The 19,570-nt window shown below is 46.1% G+C and overlaps 1 long non-coding RNA gene and 2 pseudogenes across 3 annotated transcripts in view; 1 reads left to right on the top strand and 2 right to left on the bottom strand.

The window, feature by feature from the left end:
- Window positions 1–3,713, top strand: part of LOC144290679 (uncharacterized) — a 38,484-nt gene extending 34,771 nt beyond the window's left edge. Inside the window, exons 3-6 of one of the 3 annotated variants that reach the window (XR_013358247.1) lie at window positions 1,254–1,429; window positions 1,533–1,613; window positions 1,741–1,830; window positions 2,203–3,713. This is a non-coding gene — a long non-coding RNA (uncharacterized LOC144290679). Of the gene's footprint in view, window positions 1–1,253; window positions 1,430–1,532; window positions 1,614–1,740 lie in introns of all 3 variants that reach the window. The other 2 variants (XR_013358248.1, XR_013358246.1) reach the window with 2 other exon arrangements.
- An 8,778-nt stretch (window positions 3,714–12,491) lies between these two features.
- On the bottom strand, window positions 12,492–14,218 carry LOC144291136 (large ribosomal subunit protein uL5 pseudogene; annotated as a pseudogene).
- Window positions 14,219–16,267: 2,049 nt separating this feature from the next.
- LOC144291135 (small ribosomal subunit protein eS1 pseudogene) lies at window positions 16,268–19,003 on the bottom strand (annotated as a pseudogene).
- Between the last annotated feature and the right edge of the window lie 567 nt (window positions 19,004–19,570).

Here is a 19,570-nt window from a genome sequence, read left to right as displayed (position 1 = left end):
GGAACCCTAGAAGACATTCATAAGAGAGCAGATCTTCAAAATTCTCATCATGAGAAAAAAATTTGTAACTGGGTTAACTATGGAACTAGACTTATCGTGGTGATCGTTTTGCAATATATCGATGCATGGAATCATTACGTTGTGTACCTAAAACTAACATAATGTGATGCATCTATTGTAACTCAATGAAACCCGAGAAAAGTTTTTTAAAGATTTATTTATTTTTGAGAGAGAGAGCAAGAGAGTTGGGGCAGGAGAGGGGCAGAGGGAGATTCTCAAGCAGACACCCCTTCCCCCCTCCCCCGTGGAATGTAGAGCTGGACTTGGGGCTTGATCTCATGACCCTGAGATCATGACCTGAGCTGAAACTGAGAGCCAGATCCTTAACTGACTGTGCCACCCAGGTGCCCCTGGAAAAAAAATTTAAACAATAATAGTAAAATAAATAGCTATCTGCGGTGTCTCTTGTATTGCGCAACAGAATCACCCATCAAATTGGGTGGTGGATGCCACCCCCAACCCTGGGGTCACAGTACAGCTCCTGACAGTCTAATCATTTGCATTTGAGGAAACTGATCCTGCAGAGAGAGCAGCTGCTGGAGAGCCAGGGAGCTAGGATTCCAGGGCGGCCTCCAGCTCCTCTCTCCTCCCTTGCACCAGAGGTGGGAGGGACTATGGGAGAGGCCACCAGACAGCTGAACAGGGAACCCCAGAGGGACCTGAGTCCTGGCTTACAGCGCTACCTCCCCCTCTCCTGGACCTGGACACTGTCTTCATGGCCCACCCCCCGCCACCAGGCTACGTCAGTTTGCCCTTTCTCTAACATGCTGGTCATATTATCCATGCCAGTGCGGAAAGACTAAATCAATCCATATATATAGTACTTAGCAGAAAAGTGCCCCACTGTAGTAGGCGTTAAATAAATGTAAGCAATTGTGATCCAGCGCCAGCTCCCAAACACAGTTTCAGAAATCACCATCAATGAGGCCATCGGCAAGCCACGAGGGCAGAGTGGATGTCAGAGGGGGATGATGGTTCCTGGATGATGGGGCGATGCCCGCCTCTGCCCTGAGTGAAGGAAGCATAACAAATTAGCCCTGCTTTCCATATTGCTGGATCTCATCCAAAGCATCCCAAGAGTCGGTCATGCCGCAAGTGGACCAGCCCTCCTTCCTGTCGACACCAGACCACCCCATGCTACCTCCTAGAATTCCGGGAAGGCCCAGCCCATCTCATTTCATGTCTCCCTCCAGCCTTTTCCGGTGATTTGTCACTGCCTGGTGCCTGAGTGAAAGCAGGTTTCAGAAGTGAGCATCACAGGGAGAAAGAAGAGCTGTGGTCCCCAGGAGTCCTGAACAAGGCATTTGGGAGCAGTGGGTAGACATGTGTGACTCCTGGGAACAGATGGCATGGCGGCCCGACACTATAGGTGAGGCTGGGTTGGGACTCTGGGGTCTTGGGGAGGGCATAAGGAGGTGGCCCACTCTGGTGTCAGCTTGCACAGACTCTAAGTTGCTTCTCTACCCATTCAGAGGAGGAAGAGCTGATAGCCAGTGGGACCACTTTCCACCACAGACTTTGGATTCAACAATTCAGTTTCTAGAACTTTACAGGTACAACGGGGTTAGGGCACGGAGTAGGTACAACCACTGCCAGACTCTTGAGTCCTGGGAGGTTCCTGGGGACAGGCTTAGGCAGGAACACAAGTGTGCTGGAATCAGCCCTCCTTCTCTCTCTCAGGATGTCTGGGCCACAGTCAGGCTTCCTTGGGGCTGCTGCTTTTCCCTCTCGTGCTCTTCACTGGGCTTCTGGTGGCCATCCTCGTCCAAGGTCAGGTACAGATGCCCAAGGTCAAGGACTCCCAGGGTGCAGATGTTACCTGGGTGGGGGGCTAGTTCCCAGAAAGAGATAAGGCTGAAAGCCAAGATTTGGGTCCTCCAGGTTTTCCTGGTCAGCTGCCCTGCTTGGTGGCCTCTCCCACAGTCCCTCCCCACTCTGCTGCAGGGGAGGAGGGGGAGGGGGAGGAATAAGAGGACTCCTGGCTCTTGATCTCTGGTGCAGATTTCATCCACCATCTTCCCCATCTTCAGAAAGGATTAACCAAGATCTTGACTGAGCAACAATGTCCCCAAGGGCCTTGTGCAGGGCACCTACACAGCAGATGTTTAATAACCACAGATTTTTTTTTGGCACAATCTTCAGGGTCCCAGGTCCCAGGAGCTAGAGCCTTTGAAGCAGGAGATCCATGAAGAACTGACCCAGCTGAAGGCTGGACTTGGTGACCGGCCAGGCACCAGGGTCCTGGGGGTTCTGGAAGGGTCTCTGGTGTGCTGTGGGTGTGGTGGGACTCTGCTTGAGTAACCGTCCCTCACTCAGCTAGGAACACAGAGTGACAAGGATGGTTCCCCTTGGTATTCCCAGGGGCACACAGTAGGCACTAAATTAAACCAGTCTCTTATTCTGAGCTCCCTACTTCTCCCAGTCTGGAGGATATGGGACCGGGACTCCTAGTTCTCCTGGGCCTGGGGGAGGGTAGCAAGTGGGGGAGGGGGGCGAGCCGTTGGGCATGGAGAACCAAGGAGGGCCCCCTCCCCGACCCTCAGGGGATTGAAGAGTGGGCAGACCTGGGGTTAGGGGCATCAAGCTGAGTAGCCCTGCCACCTGCCCCATCCCTGGGAGCGGACATTCTTCCGAGGCAACTGTTACTCCTTCAGCTCCCAACAGAACTAACACGACTCTGTCACTGCCTGCCAGGAAGTGGGGGCCCGACTCGTCGTTACCGAAAGTGCCGGGGAGCAGGTGCATCTGTCCAGGGAGTCAGCCTGACCTGGGGCATGCCCCTGGCCACTGGTCCACTGGGCACAAGAGAGCCAGATGAGATTTTCTGGAAGAGAGACTGCCTGCTTCACTTGGGGGGGGCGGGGGAGGATAAGAACCAGGCATCCTGCAAGGAGGTACAAATGAGATCTGGACACCTGGGTCTGGGGGACACGTAAAACATAAATAAGCTCCGGTGGTGTCCTGACAAATGGCTAACACTTAGCTCTCTGGAGGGAGCGGGGGATAAGTCCTGATTTGGAGTGTTGGCCAGTTTCCCTGGCGTACGTACTGCCACTGTGGCTGATCTCAAGCCATTCACGTGATGCCGTCACTGCGGAGCTGACAAGATACACGGTGGGGACCTGGCTTGATTTGACTCCAGCACGTCAAACCCAGGCATGAGTCAACTCATGGGTACATGCTTGGCACATGTAAGAGCACACAAACATGCAGTATTACCAGGTGTGTGTGCTGAGAGACCAGTTGTGTGCATGTGTCTGCAAGTCGGAACATACGTGCTCATAGGATACAGATGTGAGAGGCGCTCAGGACCTGGCCTGGCAGGAAGCGTAAGGTCCCACTGAAAGACGAGCTTGCTGCCAGGCAACTGGAGAGATGCTGAGCCCAGAAAGTGGGGTCAGAGCCCCCTCCTGACTTCCCTACGTCCACCAGAACTTCCTACAGCTGCAGACTTCCAAGAGAAGCTGCTTCACCTGGGAGACTGGGTGGCTCAGTTGGTTAAGCGGCTGCCTTCGGCTCAGGTCATGGTCCTGGGGTCCTGGGATTGAGTCCCAGGTCAGGCTCCCTGCTCAGTGAGGAGTCCACTTCTCTCTCTGCCTCTCTCCCCACTCGTGCTCTCTCTCTCTCTAATAAATAAATAAAATCTTAAAAAAGGAAGGGAAAAAATCACTTCACCTGCACGGGGCTCTCAGACATGGAACATGAAGGCAGAGGGCACTGGGTGGATGATTCACCCCTGCTGCCCAGGTGAGTCTTAGGAGAAGGAAACACTCTATCAAGTGGGAGTGGGATTCTGAAACCCTTACATGGGTGTTTACCTGGGTACCCCCCCCCTCCATTCCCTGGCCCCTAGGCTGGAGAGTCTGGGATTCTTTTTTTAAAGATCCATACTCAGGCGATGGTGGCCCTAAGTATGAGAGCCTGATAAGGGAGGTAGTTGGGGGTGCGGGCTCTGGATTGGTTGTTGTGTACTTGAAATGCATACCCCAGGGAGGAGGGCTCCTCCAAGAACTGGAGGGGCACAACAATCAGGGAGGCAGGAGACCCCGGCAAGGAGACTCAGGCACTCATCGGGTTGTCCAGAATACATGCATACAGGGCAGGTGTGAAAGCATCAAGTGAGCTGAAGCTATTAACATGATTGACCCAGTGGGCCAGGGACATGGACTCATGTCTGGGATGGGCTTTGCAGCTTTGTGAAGTCTTGGAACAAAGGAGAACCCACCAGCAGTGGGTGGGAAGACTGGGGGACTTAGGGGTAACCCCAAATGTGATTTTGGCAGAAAGCCTTCAGCCTCCTGTTCCAGTGGCTGAAGGGTGCTCTCTGTCCTTGACCCCTGTAGCCCCAACCCCACCTCTGTTGGGTCTGTAGAACCTCACCCATGTTTACACCAGGATTCCTCCCCCAATCCCCCCCCTCCAGCCCCCCATACACCGGGTCTGCTGGTGTGGAGATCTTGACAATGTTCTGGGACTCTTCCCGGTCAGATTCCTCATCCTATATGGGTTCACTCTTGTCCTTCTTGTGATGGTGCGAGGTTTCCCTTAGTTCAGAGGTTGTAGCTCTGGGACTCTGCTCCTTGGACCTTAATAAAATGACCGGGTATGGGATACCGTCAGGACTGGTGTGTTCCATTGATCTACTCTTGTTTCCTTGCCAAGATCACAGTTTGGATCGATTTCTGTAGCTGCCATATCCCCTGGGCCCTTATCACATCCCTGCTTAGGATCCACCTGCCATTACCTGCACACTTGATGGAGGGTCTTCTCTGGTCCCTGGGGTTCACCATGGAGGCTGGAAGTACCAGGGAATGAATACCAATGACCAATGGCCATTAAGAGTTGGTATATACATACCCCAGCTCCCTCCTCCCTCGGCGACATGGTAGGCCTTGGGGTGGGCCCCCCAGATGCCCTTTCAAGGAAAAGACATGCTGCCCCAGCTGCTTGGAGGTTTGTTGGCAGAGAGGCGTCAGCTCTCAAGCCCTTTGGGGATAGACTCAGCTGCAGAGAGCTGCCTCACTCAGAGTCATGCCCCTTCATGGCATGGCTCACATTCCTGCAGAGGGACATTGTTGCCTCAACATGGGGGTCCATTCTGGTTTCAGAGCTCCTGTGGGTGGGGTCAGCTGAGGCAGTTATCAAACCTGCAACCTGCTCTGCCCAACGTCTCTCTCTGTGCATTTCTGCTTCCTTCCTGTGACATAATAAAAAAAGAGATTTGGGTTTTGTCCCCAGTTCCTAAGGTCTTCTGAGTTCCGTGAGTCATAACAAATTACCAAACCTGAGAGGGGGTTATGGGAACCTCCAAATTTGGAGTCAGCCAGGCAGAAATGTGGGTAGCCTGGGGACCCCATTTTCAGCTGGTAGAGGGCATCAGAATTGGAGAACTGCCTGCTGTAGAAATTTGATACACGCTTCCCCTCCTTTCCACAGGAGCTTACCCCAAGGATGCTTTTTCATAAATAAGACGAGTCTGCACCCAATTCCAATGTGGGGTGTGGGGGTGATGGCCCCTCACACATTCGAGTGATTCTCTGACACCAGCTGGGTGTGCTACAGTTTAACTCAAATCAGACACTATGTCACTGGAGTTAGTGCCAGATCCCACAGGTTAAGGGTGTGGTCCTACAGGACTACCTCCCCACTTCCAATGCCAACCTCAAGTCCAGGATGTCAGCTGGGTTTCCGATCGACTATAAACCATAGATCGAAAATTTATTAGATTGCCAGTTTGTTATAAAAGGGTACAGCTCAGCAACAGCCAGTTGGAAGGGGTGCGTAGGGCAGAGTATGGGAAGGAGCAGGGGCTTCCATGCTCTCTCCAGGCACACCTCCTCCCAGCACCTCCCAGTGCTCACCAACCCAGAAGCTCTAAGACCACTGTCCTCTTGGGTTCTTATGGAGGCTTCATTACAGACCCAGTAAATCAATCAATTGGCCATTGGCGATTGATTCGGCCCACAATCCTTCCCCCCTCCTCCGATGTCAGGGGCTGGGAATGAAAGTTTCAATCCTCTAATCACATGCTTGGCTCCACTGGAAATGGGAACCACCCCCACCTGAGGTGACCTGACCTGAGGGCTTTCCAGAAGTCGCTTCACTGACATAAGACACCTTTATCCCTCTCATCACTTTGGAAATTCCAAGGGTTTTAGGAGCTCTGTGCCACATGTGTATTTCTTGTGATAAATCACAATATGACAGCGAACAAACTTTGTGCTATATTCCTGAGTCAGCTTCCCAGGAAACCAGATGTGCAACCGAAGGGATCACTCTGACATGTGTTCTAGATCATCTCTCAGAAGTTCCTGATGGGCTTCAGCCCCAGTTGCTCACGTAAGGCCCCTTCTCATCCCCCCTAATGGCCTTTCCCTGTCGCACCTTCCCACACCTCAACAGGTGATTCTCCCAGATAAACCACTTATAACCAAATCCTTGTCTCAGTGTCTGCTTCTGGGGAAACCAAGCCGAGTTTATAATATGTTCTGACATCTTCCAGGGATTGTCCTTCTCATCAAAGTGTTCGTTATTCTAGGGACACCTGGGTGGCTCAGTCGGTTAAATGTCTGCCTTGGGCTCAGGGTGTGATCCTGAGGTCCTGGGATCGAGTCCCGCATCAGGCTCCCTGCATGGAGCCTGCTTCTCCCTCTGCCTATGTCTCTGCCTCTCTCTCTTCATCTGTCATGAATAAATAAATAAAATCTTAAAAAAAAAACAAAAAACCCAAAGTGCTCATTATTCTTCTTAAGATGATTTTTTTACATTACCATGGTTTTGAATTTTTAATGTTAAAAACGTTTTGCATAATTCATGCACATAGAACCAAAACATATTCATCCGTACAGTGAAAACTGAAGCTTCCTCCGTCCCCATCCTTGGATCCCAAAATATTACCCGCCCTAGTTGTAGCCTCTCTATTATAACTCAGATAATTCACTTGTCAAGCTTGTTTTGATGCCTGTTTGGCGATCCTTCAATAAAATGTTTAAAAAATCCATTTGTTTTGTTTTTGTGTGTGTGTGTGTGGCATTAATTCATTTCAAGTTTTTATTTAAATTCTAGTTAATGTAAGTGGTAAAATTGGTTTCAGGTGTAGAATTTAGCGATTTGTCACCTACATACAACACCCAGTGCTCTTTACATCATGTGCCCTCCTTAATGCCCGGCACCCTCCAGCCCATCCCCCCACATCTTCTCTCCAGCGACCTTCCGTTCGTTCGTTCTCTATAAGTAAGAAACTCTAATGGGGGCACCTGAGTGGCTTAATCAGTTAAGCGTCTGACTCGATCTCACCTCAGGTCTTGATCTCAGGGTCATGAGTTCAGGCCCCTTATTGGGTTCCACCCTGGGCATGGAGCTGACATGCATTATTTTTTTTAAGATTGCATTTATTTACTTGACACAGATTGAGAGAGAGAGAGAGAGAGAGAGAGAGAGAGAGAAAGCACAAGCAGAGGGAGCTGCAGGCAGAGGGAGGAGAAGCAGACTCCCCATTTAACAGGGAGCACGATGCGGGGCTCCATTCCAGGACCCTGGGATCATGACCCGAACCAAAGGCAGACACTTAACTGACTGAGCCATTCAAGTGCTCCTGGAGCTTACATTAAAAAAATAGAGTCTCTTATGGTTTGCTTCCCTCCCTGGTCTCTGTCTCTCTCTCTTTTTTTTCCCCTTCCCCTATGTTCATCTGTTTCGTTTCTTAAATTCCGCATATGATGAATAGGCAAAACACAGAGGATTTTTAGGGCAGTGAAACTACTCTGTATGATATTATAATGCTGGATGCACGTCATGAGACATCTGTCCACACCCACGGAATATACAACATGGAAAGAACCCTAATGTCAACTACGGACCCTGGGAGATCATGATGTGTCGGTGTGGGGTCATCGATTGTCACAGAGGTGCCCCAGTGGTGCAGGATGTTGGTAATGGGGGCAGCTGTGCACATAGGTTCTCGGGGAAAGCTCTGTACTTTCAACTCAACTCTGCCGTGAACCTGAAACCACTCTAAAACATAAAGCCGATTTAAAAGAACTGGTGTGGTTTTCCACACAAAGTGATTCCAATTAATAAGTGTAGAAGGAAAAAAAAATAAGTGTAGAAGGAATGAAGGATTTAGGAGATCTCTGTAGAACACCGTGGTAATAATCACTGCAAGTGAGACCCAGAGACGGATGCTTACAATTAACAAGTGTGACTTTATTAATTTTTTATTTTATTTTTTTAACAAGTGTGACTTTAAACCAGAGAAACAGGATATTTGCATGGCCTCAGACTTATATCATCTCCCCCTGAAGAATAGTTATTAATTACTGTGGTGGTTTTAACACTTGTTCACACATTTTGAATAGTGCTTTCTGTGGCAAGAGGGAATTGTCTTCCCCCTGGAGTGGGGCCAATTTTGTGACTTATCTCATAGGAATAGAGCAGTGTTTATCAACCTTTTATTCAGACTGTCCCCCCCACCCCACAATAGCCTTTCACATATTTTCTCTTATCATCTCCTCCTATTAAATATTAAGGGGTAAGATTTTGTTGGGTAGGGTTGATCTAGGTCAGGCCCACACTAGGCATTGTAACACCTAAGATTTTTCATTTTTGTTTTTGCCCCCCTGGGGGTGACGTCGACCCTGTTGATAATGCAAGGAATAGAGTATGGGAGGTGAAAGATGATGACTCTACGGCAGGGGAACCTGGCAGACGCTGGTTCCAAGGTTAACCAGGTCACCACTCCTTGGTCACCACTGTGACCATGGTTAACCTTAACCGCATTGCCAGTGATGGTCATGCACACACAACTGACCCTCCCTTCCAGTGTGAGGTGGTGAGAACATTTCTCCTTTGTTGTATTCTTCTCTTCAAATCTATCACCTTAATCTACTCATGAATAAAACAGCAGACGGGCCCCTGGTTGGCTCAGTTAGTTAAGCGTCTGCCTTCAGCTCAGGTCGTGATCTCAGGGTCTTGGGATCCAGCCCATACTGGGCTCCCAGCTCAGTGAGGAGTCTGCTTGTCTCCCTCTCCCTCTGCACCCCCCCGCCAGCTCATTCTGTCTCTCTCTCTCTCAAATGAATAAAACTTTATTTTTAAAAATATTTTATTTATTTATTCATGAGAGACACACATAGAGAGAAGCAGAGACACAGGCAGAGGGAGAAGCAGGCTCCACACAGGGAGCCCGATGTGGGACTCGATCCCAGGACTCCAGGATCACGCCCTGGGCCGAAGGCGGTGCTAAACCACTGAGCCACCCGGGGAGTCCCTGAATAAATCTTTAAAAGAAAGAAAGAAAAAAAAAACAGCAGAAAATCCCCAACCAAAAGACCATTCAGCACAGTGCCAGATAGCTACTCTTCACAACTGTCAAGATTGTGAAAGGCAAGGAAAGACCAGGAAGCTGCCAGAGTTTGGAGGACATTTCAGAGACTTGGCAGCTGAATTGTATGTATCCCCCACCTAATTCATACTTTGGAGTCTCAATCCCCAGGACCTCAGAAAGAGATTGAATTTGGAGATAGTCTTAGAGGTATTTCAGTTAAAATGAGGTCATCAGGATGGTCATTAGGATAGACTGGTGTCCTCATGAGAAGAGGAGGTAAGGGGGCACCTGGGGGGCTGGGGTTGAGCATCTGCCTTTGGCTCAGGTCGTGGGGTCCTGGGATCCTGGGATCAAGTGCCGCATTGGGCTCCCTGCATGGAGCCTGCTTCTCCCTCTGCCTATGTCTCTGCCTCTCTCTGTGTCTCTCCTGAATAAATAAAATCTTAAAAAAAAAAAAAGAGGAAGTAAGGACACAGACACAGAGGGATGACCTGTGAGGACACGGGAGACACACCTCAGAAGGAGCTAAACCCGCCGACAGCTTGATCTCAGACTGCCAGCCTCCTGAGGGTGGAGACGGTACAGTTCTGGTGTGCAAGCCGCCCTGTCTGTGGTCCTTTATCACAGCAGCCCTGGGAAGCTGACATGACTAAATGCAATGTGGGATCCTGGATACCATCCGGCAACAGGAAAAAGGACATGAGTAGGAAAACGTGAAATATAAATGAAACCATTTGTTTTATTAATGGTATTGCAATATTCCTTTCCTCTATTTGACAAGTGTATGATGGCAATGTAAGATGTTAACATGAGAGAAAGCTGAGAAAAAGGTGGATAGAACTCCCTGTACTATCATTGCAATTCATCTGTGATTCAAAAATTCCTTCAAAATAAAAAAATTGAAAAAAAAAACCCTAAAACAATCTATTTAGGATTCCACTTCTATGAGGTCTCTAGAGGAGTCCTGTCCACAGAGACAGAGAGGAGATGGTGTGTGCCAGAGGTGGGGCAGAGGGTGGGGAGTCAGTGTTTGCTGGGGACAAAGGTTCAGTCTGGGAAGATGGAAAGTTCTGGAAGTGGATGATGGGGGTGGCTGCACAACACTGTGAGTGTGCTTCATGCCTTGAGCTGTGCACTTAGGAATGGTTAGGATGGTTAATTTCATGTCATGTGTGTGTGCATTTTACCACAATAAAACAACTCCATCAAAAATCTTTTTAGGATTTTTATTGAGGTGATACTGAATTTATAAATTAATTTGGAAAGAATTAATGCTCAAGAGTTTTTCTTATCTTGGGAAGAGGATAGGTTTCCTCTTCCTTATCCCTTTTCATTTATTTTTTTATTTTTTTAAAATGGTAAGACAAATTTTCTTTAATTATAGATCATAGTAGCTTTATAAATGATCAAGGTACATGTACAAACAAAATTTCAGATGCTCTTGAAAACACATTTTGAGATATATCACACATGGTATATATTTCTTTTTGGGTTTGCTTATCTTTTTGGGATACTGAAGAATACCCAACTTATTTTACACTAAAAATTTAGCCTTTGAACACTGGGTTGGATAGACCACAAAGTAGAACCTTCAGAGTTCTCTCAGTAGGCTTTCAGTCCAAATGATTCAGATATCTTGTGTCCTAAATTGGATGTTATTATTTTTTCTCATGTAATTAGTATCAGTGGAGGTCTTGTACTGGCAGTTTGTCTTGGTCATAACTTATTCTTCATTTATTTTTTTAAAAAATTTTTATTTACTTATTTGAGAGAGAGACAGTGAATGAGAGAGCGAGAGATAGAGAGAGAGCACATAAATGGGGGGTGAAGGGCAGAGAGAGAAGAAGATTCCCTACTGAGCAGGGAGCCCTACACGGGGTTCAATCCCAGGACCCCATGATCATGACCTGAACCAAAAGCAGACATTTAACTAACTGAGCCACCCAGGCGCCCCTTCCTTGTTCCTTTTCAAATGCTCGTTGTTAGGACATAAGAAAGCTGCTCCCTTCACTCTTACTTCACCCTTAGTGAGTCCAGAAGTTAAATCCCTAGGACTTTCTAGATAAATAATCATGGCTGCAAAACACTGTCAACCTTGACTCTTCCTTTCCAATATTTATAAGTCTTATTTGTTTTTATTTTCTCATTGCATTGGCAAAATAGCAGGATGGGCATCTTTATTTTGTTCTTGATTTTATAAAAAGTGGCTCTCAGGATTCACTCTTCAGGAAGACAGTTCTGTGGGTTCCGGAAATCGCTGCTTATCAAATTAAGGAAGTTTTATCCTGTTCTTTGTTTACCAAGACTTGTTTTCTTGTGTTTGTATTTTTTTATTTTATTTTATTTTATTTTATTTTATTTTATTTTATTTTATTTTACTTTAATGAAGAATGAGTGTTGAAGAGATATATCTTTTAGTGTGGAGGAGGCAAAAAATACATTGTGGAGGGATACAGAGCCCATAGTACCATCCATATGAAACTTCAGATGTGCAAAACCACCCAATACCTTGTCTAAATACATACACAAAGTTGCTTTAACATAGTAAACACCACATTTGAGAGGGCAGTTGCCTGGGAGAAGGAAAGAGAGAAATAAGGCCTGAGAAGTTACACAGGATTGTCAGTTACAATATTTTTCCCACTGAAAATTTTGTGTTGGCTTTTTGGATAGAAACAGGAATTTAGGGCAGCCCAGGTGGCTCAGTGGTTTAGCGTCTGCCTTCAGCCCAGGGTGTGATCCTGGAGACCCGGGATAGAGTCCCACGTCGGGCTCCCTGAATGGAGCCTGCTTCTCCCTCTGCCTGTGTCTCTGCTTCTCTCTCTCTGTGTCTCTCATGAATAAATAAATAAAATCTTGAAAGAAAGAAAGAAGAAGAAGAAGAAAGAAAGAAAGAAAGAAAGAAAGAAAGAAAGAAAGAAAGAAAAAAGAAAGAAAGAAAAAAGAAAGAAAGAAAAAAGAAGAAAGAAAGAAAGAAAGAAAGAAAGAAAGAAAAAAGAAAGAAAGAAAGAAAGAAAGAAAGAAAGAAAGAAAGAAAAAGAAAGAAAGAAAGAAAGAAAGAAAGAAAGAAAGAAAGAAAGAAAGAAAGAAAGAAAGAAAGAGGAATTTATTTGCCAGGGAGGATGATCCCATAGTACTTCCGCAAGAACCAGCACCTGGCCTCCTCTTTGCTGATTCTGTGTCTGGCCCTATGCAGCCCGTCCTGTACTCCTTGTCTGATCTTGTCTGACGTTGAAGCCTGACCTACTCGGCGCCCCATAGAAGTCCAGGCTGTACATACCAATGCTTGCATAATATCTGATCCCCAGATCAATGCGCTACTGGATCCCGAAATCAAAGTTTCCAGTATCAGAGAAGTTGTTTCTTTTTTTTTTTTTTTTTTTAAGATTTTATTTATTTATTCATGAGAGACACAGAGAGAGAGAGAGAGGCAGAGACACAGGCAGAGGGAGAAGCAGGCTCCATTCAGGGAGCCCGACGTGGGACTCGATCCCGGATCTCCAGGATCACATCCTGGGCCGAAGGCAGCGCCAAACCACTAAGTCACCTGGGCTGCCTTAAGTTATTCTTTCTTAACTCATTCTCCTGCACCTTTAGATCTTTGTCTGGGATTCCTTCTACCTTGGCCCCACAGTGGATGACCATCGTTTCATTTCTCCTGGTGCCAAAGGATCTGATGGCGCATCCAACTCTGGGGAACAAGGCGGGGGGCCACTGACCTGTGTGCGGCTCCAGCACCTTGGCTGTCCCGCCGGGTCAGTCTGTCTCCGCTGTTTTCCACGCAGATGTTGAGGCAGAGCTTACAATGCGAAGTTCCCGCGAGGGGTTCTCCTTTTCACCTTGATCCCCTGTGCTGAACAGGAAGAGAAAGTACAATTTATTTCTTCTGAAGAGGATCTGAAAAATGTAAAGAAGCCAAAACTTGGTAAAGCTGAGTGGAAATCATGTGGGTTTCCATGTCTTTATTTTTCTGCATACTTTGTGTGTGCTTAATTTTTTTTTTCATAAATACAAAGGCAAAGCCAACACTAACAGCAACAACCAATACATAACATCTCCTTTCCCCTTTCCTCCTTTCCCCTAACCCTGTTAGGTTCCCTGGGGAGTAGCGAGTCTCTGGAGAGAATGGAAACCACAGAGTGGTCTTAGCCTTGGAGCTGAATCCTGCGACTTCTGCCTTTTTCCCACACTAGTCCAAACCGCTGGTCCCTGCTATTCAAGTCCTTGTGTTATCTGGACTCCTGCTGTTTGTCTCAGCCTCTCCAAGAGCCTCACCCCCAAATTTTGCATATGCTACTATCACAATGGGAACACTCTCTCGTACACCCATCTCCTCCAGAATAATTCTGATTCCCCCAAGCATCATTCCTCTAGGAAGCCCTCGCAGATCCTCTAGGCTGAGTCAGATGCCTCCAGTGGTCTTCACCTCCCCTGGGCTTCACCTCCCCTGTGCTTCCTAGACTCATGAACACGGTTTCCAAATCCCTGGTCAAATGTTCCCTACCCACATTGCTTTCCAGGCTCTGGTCGTATGTTCTACCCCCCTGGAAATGGGTCCACCTTCTCTGTCCTTGACTAGGACTAGTGCCATCCTCATGCCAGGAACCTTCCTTCCCTTTTAATTCCCCTTGCAGTGAATTCTGGGCATGGGACAGGGGTGGGTCGCCTTCTGGTTGCCTTGCTAGGCTGGACAGCTCTTGGTTCCTCAAGACAGCTTCAGTTACATGCGTGTACAAAAGAGACCCACCTTCCTGCCTCTTCGCCTCTGCCTTGGCTGTGCCCCCTGCCTGGCAGACACTTCCTTTTCCTGTCAACAACGGACAAGTCCTCCATGCCTACTTCCAATGCTACCACTTTCAGAAAAACCACCTCTGCTCCTCCAAATGCATTCACTGTTTCTCCCTCCATAAGGGCTGACGAATCAATGCCACCTACATCCTTTCCCAAGAACATATTCTGATGAGGTTGTGCAATCCTTGCGGCTTTTTTTTTTTCCTGTTTCCTCCCACTGAGCCCACGCCCCTCCTGAGTACTGCTGTCCTGGAGAGCCCCAGAAGGAGGGCGTGCCCTCCCAGAAAATTCTGCCCTGCAGTAAGATCCAGCTGCTAAGTCAGCTGTCAGTGTCTATGGACGTGGGCTCCATTTCTGATGATGAAGGCAAGATGGGACTTGTGTTCGGGACAAGGGAACTTCTAGGAAGAGGAGCAGGACCCTCCCAGTATTTGGGAAATAACATTCCTCAGCCCTAAATTGTCCTCTAAGCACTGCTGACTTTTAATGTCTGACTTCTTCCCCTCTTTGTATCATGGGCATCTACTCTGATGTGTGTGATACACGTTCTTAAATAGACATACTTGGTGTAGTTGTGTGCGATTCACGTAAATGTCATGGCACCATGAGTTTCAAGTGCTGTTTTTCGAGACCCTAAGTTACTGAGATGTAGACACTAGATATTTTTTTTAAAGATTGTATTTATTTGAGAGAGAGAGAGAGAGAGGGAGGGAGAGGTCATAGGAAGTCAGAGGGAGAAGCAGACTCCCTGCTGAGCAGGGAGCCCAATGCAGGGCACCATCCCAGGATACCGAGATCATGACCAGAGCTGAAGGCAGACACTTAGTTGACTGAGCCACCCAGACACCCCTAGACACTAGATCTTACCACTAGTTTGTTTCAGAGTTGTGTAGCTACCCAGTTTTACTTAGTGATGAGCAATAAAAATCACTATAAGGAAAATGGAGGGGCGCCTGGGTGGTTCAGCAGTTGAGCATCTGCCTTTGGCTCAGGTTGTGATCCCAGAGTCCCCGGATTGAGTCTCACATTGGGCTCCCCATGGGGAGCCTGCTTCTCCCTCTGCCTGTGTCTCTGCCTCTCCCTCTGTGTCTCTCAGGAATAAATACATAAAACCTTTTAAAAAAAAGAAAATGGAAATACTAGCCATCACCTGGGAAATATCTGCATCTGTTCTCTGTAATACATATAGAACTTTTATAAATTAATAAGAAAAAACACACCGCTTCCTAGAAAAAGATGGGTGAAGGATACAAACAATTTCCAGGAAAGCAAGCCAGAAGAGTGAATCAATGTACAATAGATACTCAAAGCCTCAGAAGTCAGGAAACCCAGTCTGAAACCACAAGGAAATTCGATGAGAAGCAGTGAAAGTAGTTTAAAGACATTTTTAACAAAGGAGGGGGGAAAGAGAGGAGGAGGGAGATAGAGAACAGGAGACTGAACATGAAGTAATTAAGGATTTCACTTGATAAATTAGTTTTCGAAAACAAAAATCAAGGGCGCCTGGGTGGTATAGTCAGTTATGTGTCCAAGTCTTGATTTTGGCTCAGGTCATGATCTCAGGGTTGTGAGATTGAGCCCTGCGTTGGCTCTGCACTCAGCACAGAGTCTTCTTAGGACTATCTCTCCCTCTGGCACTCCCCTCTGCTCACTTTCTCTTCAATAAATAAATAAGTTTCTAATTAAAAAGATTTTTTTAGGGGCATCTGGGTGGCTCAGTCAGTTAAGCGTCTGCCTTCAGCTCAGGTCATGATCTCAGGGTCCTGGGATGGAGCCCCATGTTGGGCTCCCTGCTCAGTGGGAAGCCTGCTTCTCCCTCTCCCTCTGCTCCTCCCCCACTTATACTCACTCATGAGCTCTCTCTCAAACAAATAAATTCTTTTTTAAAAATTTTAATAAAAAAATAAAATAAAAACAAGAATAAGTGGTTGACTTACTTAGTGGAGCATCCACTCTTGATCTTGGGGTTGTAGGTTCGAGCCTCACATGGGGTGTAGAGATTACTTAAAAATAAGATCTTAAAAAAATAAAATATTTTATTCTTTTTTCACAAATAAGACTTTTTATTTGTCACCACTAAGTGTCTGAATTTTAAACAGATTCTTGGACTGGTGGCTCATATCCATCAGCTCGTTCAACTTTAACACTGGTTTCATCCCTAGTAGCTTTTCCAGAACTACCACCTTCACCATGAAGCTCCACGAACTTTCCCAATTCAAACTTGGGCTTCTTCATCATTTTTACTTTTCTAATGAAGACATCACAGAGTGGATAAATAGACTGAAAAGCCTTTTCTATATCTTTTCTGATGCTGCCTGGAATCAATTTATTGCCACTTCTTTCAAGTCATTTGTCTGCACCTCTCAGGTCATGATTTCTATCATCTTTTTCCAAATTTGGTGGACCTGTTAGTGCTGAGCATAAGAGGTCTTCCGAATCTGAGTATTGCCTTTTTTGGTAAGACCAACACAAAACAGACAAAGCAAAGAACCATCAGGAGTCTTGGCATAAACATGAGCTTCAATCATGGTCTGCCATTTTTTGATTACAGAGTAGCACACTTTGTCACGGGTAAGATCCATGCCATGGAAATTAGTCAGGCAGTTTTTGCCCTGAACATCCTCAGCAATTAGCTTGAGTTTTCTAAATGCAACTTCATCATTCTGCAGATCAGCAAGGCTCGCTTCAAAAACACAAGTCTTGAGGCCATCAGATGCGATTTCAGTTCCTTGAGTTCTCGTGACTAGTGTTTTCCAATATATCTTATATTGAACATCGCTGGTGCTTTCACATCATACTAATCAAGTTTTGCCTTTCAAGTATTTATGTTTAGACCCACTTGGGCAGAGAATGGATCAACTACTTTTTTCTTGGATCCCTTTTTCCTGCCTTTCCTAAAGCACTGTTCTTGCCTACTGCCCTGGCACTGCTCAGGGAGCCAAAAGGAAAAATATATTTTTTAAATAAGACAAAAGCAGAGAGGAGTGGGGATTTTTTTTTTAAATGAAGGGTGAAATAATTGAAGGGAAAAATTAGCAACAGTGAATTCAGCTGTTTTAAGCAAATTTTAAGTGCTTTTAAACATATTAATGCACATACGCTTGTAACAGTCCGGTGAGGTAGGAACTAATATTACAGACTGGGAACCCAGATGTAGGAAAGCTCCCCATAAGATTAGACAACTCGGAAATGGGATAACTGGGGTTTCAACACAGGTGGTTCAATCCCCAACTGGTAAACAATACCATATATTTAAGCCAAAATAGTGGAAAGAATAAATAAAACCATATTTGAGAAAAAGACTAACAAACAGGGTATACCTGAGATAAGCCTGGAAGGAGAAAGAAAATACAGCAAAAATTGAGCAGCAATGAAAATAACTGTAAGGAAAAAAATGTGTGTCTGTACGGCCAGAAAATTAAAGATGTGGAAAAACAATTTCTTAACAAAGCAGGACCCAAATAAAAACAGAATTTCGTAAAATGTAGTTTAATTTATTGATCCTTCTTTTGTTGTCTTTTTTTTTTTTTTAAGTAGGCTCCATGCCCAACATGGGGCTTGAATTCATGACCCTGAGGTCAAGAGTCGCACACTCTACCAACTGAGCTGACCAGGTGCCCCTATTGTTTGCCTTCTTAATATTTTGATCAAGAAACCCTTCCTATCTGGGTTTTTTGCCCCCAAAGTTTTGCCTTTCAAATATTTATGTTTAGACCCACTTGGGAAGGGATTGGCTGTCTTATTCACCATTACCTGGCCAGAACCTTCAACAGAGCACCGCACACAGTAGGCACTCAAATCTCTGTTAAATGAATTAATGACCGGCTTCTGTGCCCAAGACCTAAGAGAATAAGTACCAAAGATGGGGATAGCAAGCTATGGAGGAAATAGAATCTTCTTCCTGATTCCTGCAAAGAAACGCAGCATTGGCCTGTGGGTAGGTGGATGCAGGAGGTTGTCTATATCATTCATTGGTCAGACCGTGGGCGCCAGTCTTCAATAGCGCCACTGTATGTTTTGGGAAGGAACTGCAGGATGGGACAGATAAGACCCAATTTCAACTTGAGGGGGGAAGCCTTTCTGTTCCCGCTTCTTGGACATTTGGATTTTAGGATCCCTGAAGATTCTTGGGCAGTTCAAGAGAAAAGAGAGACATTCTGAGTTGCCTTATCATAAGAAAAGGGAGAAAGCCACTAATTAGGGGCACTTGGGTGACTCAGTCAGTTAAGCATCTGACTCTTGATCTCGGCTGAGGTCTTTTTTTTTTTTTTTTAAGACTTTATTTATTTGTTTATTTATTTATTTATTTATTTATTTATTTATTTATGACACAGAGAGAGAGAGAGAGAGAGAGAGAGAGAGGCAGAGACACAGAGGGAGAAGCAGGCCCCCCACAAGGAGCCCAATGTGGGACTTGATCCCAGATCTCGGGATCACATCCAGAGCTGAAGGCAGATGCTCAACCGCTAAGTCACCCAGGCATCCCTTGGCTCAGGTCTTGATCTCAAGAGTGTGACTTCAAGCCTCGCTTGGGCTCCACACTGGCTGTGGCACCTACTTTTTTTTTTTTTAAGCCACTAGTTAGAAAAAGAAATGAATTTATGGAACATTTCATTCTAGTAATGTGGTAACTGGAATTCTCGGTTTAATGTCTGACTTCTGACTTCTGACAGAAATGTTAAGAAAGCTAAGATTTCAGCTTCACTTTCTTCACTATATTCACAGCTCCCAAGACTGTGTCTGGCACCTAGGAGTCATTCACAGAGTGTTTGTGAAATCAGCGAGAGTAACTTGTGAGTTTATCCTTGCTCACCGCACATTACCCATATTCCCCTTACAGGCCAGCCCATTCCCATCTTCATGAGGTTCTCTCTGGTTGGCAGGTGCTTCTTCAGTATCTTCAGGGCCATCCCCTTGCTTCACTTGGATCTCTGCTTATATGTTTCCCCTTCCTTTCTTTCTGGCTTTACTGAAATATAGTTCGCGTACCATAGAATATACTCTTACCATTCAATGGTTTTTATTGTAGTCACATGCTCTGCATCCATCACCACACAATGTAGGAACATTTCATAATCCTGAAGAGAAACCCCAAGCCCCTTAACCATCAGCTGCCAGTTTCCCCCATCACTCCCAGCCCCTGGCAACCACTAATCTCGTCTCTGCCTCTATAGGTTTGCCTATTCTGGACATGTCATCTAAATGGAATTGTACAATCTGTGGCCTTTTGTGTCTGGCTTATTTCATTCAGTCTCATGTTTTCAAGTTTCATCTGCATTCCAGCACATATCAGTGCTTCATTCCTTTTCTCTCTCTCTCTTTCTTTTTCTTTCTTTCTTTTCTTTCTTTCTTTCTTCTTTCTTCTTTCTTTCTTTCCTTTCTTTTATTAAAGAT

This window comes from Canis aureus, chromosome 19 (genome assembly GCF_053574225.1).
Source record: "Canis aureus isolate CA01 chromosome 19, VMU_Caureus_v.1.0, whole genome shotgun sequence".
Classification (NCBI taxonomy): domain Eukaryota; kingdom Metazoa; phylum Chordata; class Mammalia; order Carnivora; family Canidae; genus Canis; species Canis aureus.
The sequence above is the reverse complement of the archived record's forward strand: the minus strand, read 5'-3'. Positions and strand labels throughout refer to the sequence as shown.